Source organism: Microtus oregoni, unplaced genomic scaffold, assembly GCF_018167655.1.
Source record: "Microtus oregoni isolate MIOR12 unplaced genomic scaffold, Mior012 000067F_ref0000223, whole genome shotgun sequence".
Taxonomy (NCBI): domain Eukaryota; kingdom Metazoa; phylum Chordata; class Mammalia; order Rodentia; family Cricetidae; genus Microtus; species Microtus oregoni.
In genome coordinates, this window is record NW_024543974.1 from 222,714 (window position 1) to 231,128 (window position 8,415).

Consider the following 8,415-nt stretch of genomic DNA (forward strand, 5'->3'; position numbering starts at 1 on the left):
AAGTCCCTCATCTTGCTCAACCCCTACAGGGTGGCTAGGATACCATAACCATGGTCTCTGCTAGGGGCATTTCCTCTGGTCACTTTTAGGGCATAACTGGGCTAACCTGCCAAGCCTCAGCTGCTTCTTGAGGGCCCAAATGAGTCATGGTCCCTAGTGTGGCATCTAATTCTCCTTTGCTAGTGAAGCTTGCAAGATATAAAGGCAAGAGCCCTTAGGTGATGAGAGATTGAATAAGGGAACCCCACTGAAATCTGAAGAAGGAGCGAAGGACCAAGAGCAAGGAAGGGCAAATAAGGAGGGAAGCAGAAGCCCACTGGCTAGAGATCAGAGTGAGGGGTGAGGGACACTACAGGTTTCAAGCTGGGGACAGAGGTTCTAGTAAGTGTTTTGCCTGGAGCCAGAATCAGCTCAGTGTCCAGCTGTGGTGTTTTTCCTTCAAGATGCTCTTCCTCTTGTTGCAGAAAGGAGAGAAATGGAAGAAGCTGGATATGTGTTGGGAGCCTGTGGGCGCCTTTGGATTCTATGTTCCAGACCAGGAAACTGGGGAGCACACAGGGCCCGCCCCCCCAGACTGAGGCTGTTGGTTTTGCCTAACACACACACACACACACACACACACACGTACATATATATATATATATATATATATATATATATATATATATAGAGAGAGAGAGAGAGAGAGAGAGAGAGAGAGAGAGAATCTCATGTAGCCCTATTTGGCCTTCAACTGACTATGTAAGTGAAACTGGTCTTGAACTCCTGATCCTCCTGTCTTTGTCTTATGAATGCTAGGATTACAGAGTGCTTTACCAAGTCGCATTTGGTTCATATCTTTCAGATTTTTCTTTTTTCTCTCTCTTTTCTTTTTGTCTTTTCAATACTCGTGACGGGAGCAGGGTCTTGTGCATACCCAGCAAATGGTCTTGCATTGAACTATTACCAGCCCCTGGCTAAGCGATTGTTCTAGCCATACTCAAACACACATGGCCACTGGCAGAGTAACATTCTGGAAGCCACAGAATCTCATGGAGCCTCAGATTCTTTATCCACAGCCACTTCGTGATAACTTTGGCTCTCTCTCCAGTGGATTTGGACTGAGACCTACCATCCAGGCTAAACATGTCACAGAGACCAGGGGCAAAGAGGTGGCAAAGGCTGAAGCAGGTCCAAGGCACATATGGAACATTCTGCTTGGTGAGTGCAGCCAGCGTCAAAAGGCCACAATATATCTGGCCTCTCCAGAATAGGCTCCTCAATAGAGACAGAGAAACAGCAAATGGGTGGGAATGGGAGGAATAGAGGAGTGACAGCCAAGTACACAGGTCTTTTGGTCTTAAACAATTACTACCATTTGATTTATTTTGTGTGTGGGTGGATAGGTGTGCATATCATGACATTTGAGTAGAAATCAGAGAACAAGCACTGAGGGTTGTTTATCGGCCTACATCATGTGGGTCCCAGAGACCAAACTCAGATTATTAGATTCACTGAATCATCTCAGCAGTTCTGAGTCTTCAGACTGAAACGATAAGAGCGCTCTAAACATACTGAGCGGAAGCTGCTGAGTTGTTCATTTAAACTGTATGCTTAGTGTTCTATATGTCTTTTATCTCTTTTAAAGTAAGTAAACTTGAACTTGTGGTGATCCTCCTGTATCTGCTTCCTGAGTGCTAAGATTACAAGAGTGGGCCATTACTACACTCAATAATTATATCTCAACCAATCTTCCTTTTTTTAATTTTGTTTTGATTTTTTTGGATTTTCATGGCAGGGTTCCTCTGTGTAGTTTTGGAGCATGTCCTGGCCTTGAACTCACAGAGATCCACCTATCTCTGCCTCCCAAGTGCTAGGATTAAAGGCGTGCACCACCACCGCCAGGTTTGTTTTGACTTTTGAGATAGTCTCCAGTAGTCCATGCTGAACTCAAATTCACTACATAGTCCAGAAAGACCTTCTGCTTTCACCTGCTGAGTGCTGAAGTTAGAGACATATGCTGCCATGCCTAGTCAAGGTTTTTATTTTAAGGGTGAAACCTCACAGAATATCTATTCACTGCTCCAGGCACCCGCCTGCAAATTCCTTGTTGGATATGGTACCACTTGACCTGAGTCTATACCATTCTAGGAGTTGTTATCCAGGCCTCCAAGAGCACCAGTAGGGACAAGTACCCTGGAGATAGTAATCACAAGATGGATCTGCCGTGACCTAGAGCAGTGCTCCCCAACCTCCCTAATGCTGCGACCCTTTAATACACTTCCTCATATTGTGGGGACCCCAAATCATTTTTGTTTCTGCTTCATAACTGGAATTTTCTACTGTTATGAATTGTAATGTTTTCCGGTGGTCTTAGGTGACCCCTATGAAAGGGTCACTCAACTCCCCAAAGGGGTCCCAATCCACAGGTTGAGAACCACCACACTAGGGGTTTCCTAGGACATAGCTGAGTTCCACAAGGAGGTAGGTATGTGTTCTTGTTTCCGGCCTCGACAGGGCTATAACACCTAGCATCAAGGAGAGGCTCAGGAAGACTTTCTGGAGGAGTCACCAACAGTGAGTAGACTAGGACAGGCAGAGAGAGCCTTGGCCTTGCAGAGGGTGTAGGTAACAGCCTAGGAAATGTGCCCTAGGCTTAGGTGGGAGGCTGAGCAGTAAACTTGCCAATCTGTCTTCCTGGATGGGGGGAAAGGAGAGAGGTGCACTGTGCACTTTGAGGTTCTTCCTCAAAGTTGGGGGGTAGGTCAGGGCAAAACTTCCGTAAATACAGTTTTTGTGCCTGGAAGGTCCTTGTGTCTGTGGTTTGCAGTCTGCAATAAGCTATAACTGCATGTTCAGCCCAGGGCCCATTGAGTCACTCGGCCTGGCCCTCTAATTTGGGGGCAACTCCCAGACCGTCCAGGCAGCACCTCTCAGTCTTTGAGCCTTCCCCTCTCCCTCTTTTAGTTCCCTCTCCTTATGCCTCAGCTCTCGGAGGAAACAACCTGGACCCCTGCTGGCTGTAGCAAGGCTGGGAACAGAACGTCCTTGCTGGCCAGCAGAAAAGAGCAGCAACAGCAGCAGCAATCTCTTGCCCTCTGGCCTCCCATGCCTGGGAGGAGACTGGAAAGGCAGGGGGAGGGTAGTGGCGAGGAGGGAGACAGGAAGGAAGAACAGGTATTTCCTGAGGCCCCAGGACTCCTGAAGAGGCAATCACACAGCTGTCTCAGCTCCTCAGGAACCAGTGGCAGCCTTATGCAGGGCTTGGGAGACAGAGCTCATCATTGTCAACACATCTGTGTGTGATCCAGGCTATCCTAGAGAGAGAGAGGCTAGCTTCTGTGTATACCCCTTCAACTCTAGCTTGTATGCTTCCCCAGAGGTCTGGAGAAGGTTAGGCTACCTTGGGGAGCTACCCTAGTCTTCTCTGGCCTGCCTCACAGCCTAGGAAGTCCTTTCTCTTGCTGTACAGAGCCAAGAATGTCAGGAGGAGCCTAGCTAACCCTTTAGATAGATGAGAAGCACATCCTAGAGCACCCAGCACTGCTTCTGGGAGAAGCTGCACTGCTGTGAACAGCTGCCATTGCCACAGGCACCTGCACTCTTGGGCACTTGGCTAGGAGACATTGCTGGCTTTCTGTTCTGAGTAGCCAGCCCTCCATCCATCATTAGGCAACTACTCCCCTAGTCTGCCTAGGGAAGACCCCATGGCAAGAGCTGATAGGACGGTAGTACATGGAACATATAGAAGGGTCTATGTCTTGTAGAAGGGGCAGGGAGGAAGGGAGCTAAGAAAACTAGAGGCCCCTTTTCCTAGGCAGGAGACTCTCAGCCTGGCATGTGTGGAAATGGATCTGGCATCAGCTGCAACCTGACCCCCTATAGCTGGTTTGTAGCTGTTCTTGATAAAGAGGGGCACTGTGCTGAGAGACAGACAGGGAAACCAGAGGATAGCTGCAAACATATTAGTTCTCTGAATATAAAATACTGACTTTTGGTAAGAATCCTTGGGGGCTAGGGCTTGGGAGCCTGGCAGGTGCCTCTTGCAGAGGTGGCAGCTTCTGAGAAAACTTCCCAGGGACTCCTACCCACCAGAGCTCCTGCTAACCCACTTGCTTGACTCATGAGTCTTTGAGTTTGGGGGTTCTTCTGCCAGTCTTCCCTTTGAGTCTTATCCTTCTATTTCCCTAGTGTGTCCAGTCAACCTGGAGAGTGACTGGACAATGCTTCTTCCATTTGTATTGACAGTCCAATTCCTGGCTTCTGGATAAGCTGAAGAGACCCAAGGGATACCTGGGAACTCACGGTAATCCACAGTTCATAAATTGAACAGATAGTGGCCCTGTCCACATGGAATTTGAATACTGCTGGACTGTGAGCAAGGTCATGCGTGAAGAATTAAAGAGATGCTGGGACAAGAACATATCAGCCTAAGCGGGCAGGGAAGGCTTACCGCAGAGAAGGCAGTATCCCAGGCTGCCTTTTAGCACCCTCTGCAGTGCTCCTGTGGGCTCCCACGAAGCCAGTCCTGAGCAGGGGGCCTCAGCCTCCAGTACAAAGCCCAGTTAGAGACATGTTACTTGCACACCAGGGCCACTTCTTTAGCAAGCATCTTTCCCAGAATGCTTTGATAAGTCCTCACTCTCAGCCCTCTGGTTATGCCATGGTTGATGCCCACACCGTCAATGACTGAACAGAGTCAGAGTATGAGACCCACAGACTCTAGAGGGCAGCCCCTGCTACCACTAGAGTGAGTACTGAGTGATGACCTGGAATCTCAAGATGTACGAAGTAGATGCTTGGTAAGTGGGGGGGGGGGGGCTCTGAGTATAGGAGCTAGAGCAATTAGGGACCCAGCTTCTGTCCACATGCCCAAAAGATAACTGAGGTAGTGCTAGTGAGTTGAGCCTCCACTGTCTGGAAACTTCCCAGTGCTGATGGCCAAGGCGTGGCTGGTAAAAGTTGGCACTCTCTATGTCAGGAGCTTTTTTAGACCTTCCCCTGAGGACATAATCACACAGCATCTCTCCCCTCTGGGTCACCAGGGCTGTAATTTCAGGGATTGAAGGGGGCTCCTTGAAGACCCAGCCTGTGTGTATCTAACTATCTTTAGAGGCACAGTCTGGAGTATGGCCAGAAGAGAGAAAGTGGACCAGGACTGTACTGTGCACTATGTGGATGGTCTTCAAAGCTGAGGAGCTAGGAGGAGGCCATGAGGCAGCAGGGACCTGTGCTGTTTCTTTAAATAAGGCTAGATCTTAGGAGTGCTGTCTGGCTCTGCCTATGGCCCGTGGAAACAGAAGGCTCTAGTCACTCTAGTAGGTTTGGGGAAGGGCAGGCCAGGCCCTGTCTTTCAGAACCTCTACAGGTGTCTGACAGAGAGCAGTGCATAGCCTGAGGACTGCAGAGTCCAGGCTCTCTGAGAAGCTGGCAGCTGCTGAGGGAGTAAGAGCTAGGGGGTAGCTTTCCTACCAAGTGCAACAGGTTAAGCAAAGCTTATCCGGACCTTGGATGTAAAGCAAGAGGGAGGATTGGTGTAACAGAATGTGGGCAGATCAGGCAGGGAGGCTGGTGGGTTGTAGAATCTAGAAAGCTGATAGTCTGGGAATAGGAGAAAGGGAGTAGAGGTGCAAGGTCCTGTTAAGGTCTGTAGGAGGCACAGGCCAGCCCCAACAAATACGTTGTTCCCCATTCTCATTTTCCACTTAAACTTAACAGTCATAGGAGCACCCTTCTGGTCCTTACTGTCATTGCCTTCAGTCCTGCTCTGTTACCTCAGGGCCCCATCTTAATATGGAGACTGATGAATGTCTCCTTTTTGCCACATGGCCCTAGGACCCCTTCTTTGCCATCACCACCAACTGGGTTGCTACTGTTGTATTCTCTCAGAGACTCAGCACCCTGAGGTTCCAGTTGGACTGCCTATACTGCTGGTGCCTGTCAATTGACTACCTAAGGAAAAGTAGGCAAAGTAAGCATAGCATCAAGGAATAGAGGATGCTGGGAAGCTCAGCCCCACCTGGGGTTCTTTGGTGGGATGTTCCTTGTATTACCAGCCCCAATTCTGGTTGCTGGCTTGCCCCTCTAAGATTAACACAGAACTGGAGGCCCTGGTCTCCAGCTGCTGGGATCCTCTAGCTCCAAGATCCCATAGTTGTTGGGGAATTGGATCATCCTTGCCTCAACTGTGTCTTGTTTGCTAGGTATCCTTAATTGGTGATGATCTGGGACCATAAAGTCATGTTCCCGTTGTCTCAACTTGGTACCAGCCCAATTCTAGATTGCTCTTAGGACTAATGGAGGTTGTGTTGATCACAGTCTAATTTCAACCTCTATCAGGAGGTAAGTCAAAAAAAATCATCTCATAGAATTTCTAAATTTAATTTCTCTGCATTGTGTTGGGAACATCACAGCAGTTACGCCCTCTGCCCCAGGCTCTGCCAGTCCATAGCAGCCTAATAGACAAACTAAAAATAACTCAGGAGCTATCCTTGAGGAGTGACTGTCCCTTGATCTTCTCTACCTATGTAAGGGATTCCCACCCGAAGGGTCTAGATCAAGGCCTGGAAGTTGCTGCCCTGACATACAGTAGGCCTCCTTGACTCATTAGCTCAACAGGGCTAAGCATTGGGAGGATGGGATGTTGGGGCTACTTATCCCACACATTCTGTGCTATTTATGTCTGAACTCAACTGTGAAGAGGGTGGGGCTGGATGGACTAGGAGGCCAGGGCGGGATGGGCAGGGCTTGGGGTGGCTAGGCTGGAGAGGAGGAGTTGGGAAAGCTGGGAAAGCCAGTCCAGTGCCTCCAGGGCTGCTGACCTCTGACCCAGCCCAAACAGGAAGTGCCATATCTGTGGGCCCAGACCCCAGAGGAGAAGGAATGCATGGATGAGTCCAAAGCAAACATTCCACCAGCTTCATAGCCACCCCACCCCCAGTCTGCTTGTTCTTTTTCTGCTGAGAATGGGGGTGGGGGTAGGAGGGAATTGCTGCAAAATGAGACCAAAGCAAAACTGTATTCTCAGGCCCAGAGCCCAGCTGGAACTGGTGGCAGTGTTAAGGCTCTGGAGTAGGTATTTTTGTGTTCTTCCTCTGCTTATATCCTCCAAAGCAGGGATGGGCTTTCTCCTGCTGCATTCCACCTGCCTGTCACATAGTGCTCTGGTCTTGTAAGCTGTAGAAGCTGATGCAGCAATCTCAGCCACTTTCCCTGTGGCTCCTTTAACACAGGCAAGGCAAGGAAGGGTTTCATGGCCTCATTGGGGCTCCTCAGAGCGAGATCCTCAACCTAGTATAACTGGCCAGCCCTGTCTTCAAGACTCAGCCAGTCTGAGCCATCACTACCCTGGCCCTGCAGCCTGGTCTTGTTCAGGTAGTCAGTCAATAACTTGGATCAGGGGATAGTCACTTCTAGATCCCCAGGCCTGGACGTCTGATGCAGGCCCGGCTTTGTACAGATCAAGGCTTAGTACCTGCTAAGTGAATGTGACCATCCTATTTTCTGATATCAGACTACATAAGTTATAACTTGGTCCTTCAGGAAGTGAGACGTATAACTTTGGGCAAATTGTTTTGCCTGCTTGCATCTTAGTTTCTCATCTTCAAACTGTGGGTACAGCCCTGGGGATTGGGCAGGCTGACTTTGGGATTGGTATGCATGGACAAGGATATGGATCATGGGATATGGAATGGATAAGGGGCCTCAACGGTACTAATATGCAGCAGTCACCAGCTCCTGGTTGCTTTAGGGCAAAAGACAAGTGTTAAGTCTTCTCTATTAACCTGCACCAGCAACCAAATGTCACTGTAGGTCTTAGGCCTGCATAGGAAACTTAATAGAGGCTCAGCTATAGATGGTTCCTGGAACAAGTAGGGCCAATTGCAAGAATTCAGGATTCTGATGAGGACAGGAACATGGGGAGGCTTACAGAGGAGCTGTGGCAACCAGGTCTCTGAGCCCCTTGCTGTTGAAGCAGCATCTAGGATGTAGCCAGGGACTTCATGGAAAAGAGAGCAAGAGCTTTCAGTGCATGCAACTTAAATTTGAGATGGAGGTGGGGCTGCTAGAGGCTTGGATGAGGTGCATTTATTACAGTTAATGCGAACCAGTGCTCCCCCAGTCCCTTGAACAGGTCATATGCTAAATGAAAAGACCTTCATCAATCATGTGAAGAAGTGTGTGTGTGTGTGTGTGTGTGTGTGTGTGTGTGTGTGTGTGTGACATATAAGACTGTCACAGTGGTACAAAGATCTAATGGGGCTTAGCTTCCACCATGCAGAAATCAGATGGCAGAGGGAGAGCAAGAGTGAGAATGGAGCATGAGGGGCTGGAGAGGTGGCTCAGAGGTTAAGGACACTGACTGTTCTTCCAGAGGTCCTGAGTTCAATTCCCAGCAACCACATGGTGGCTCACAACCATCTAAAATGAGATCTG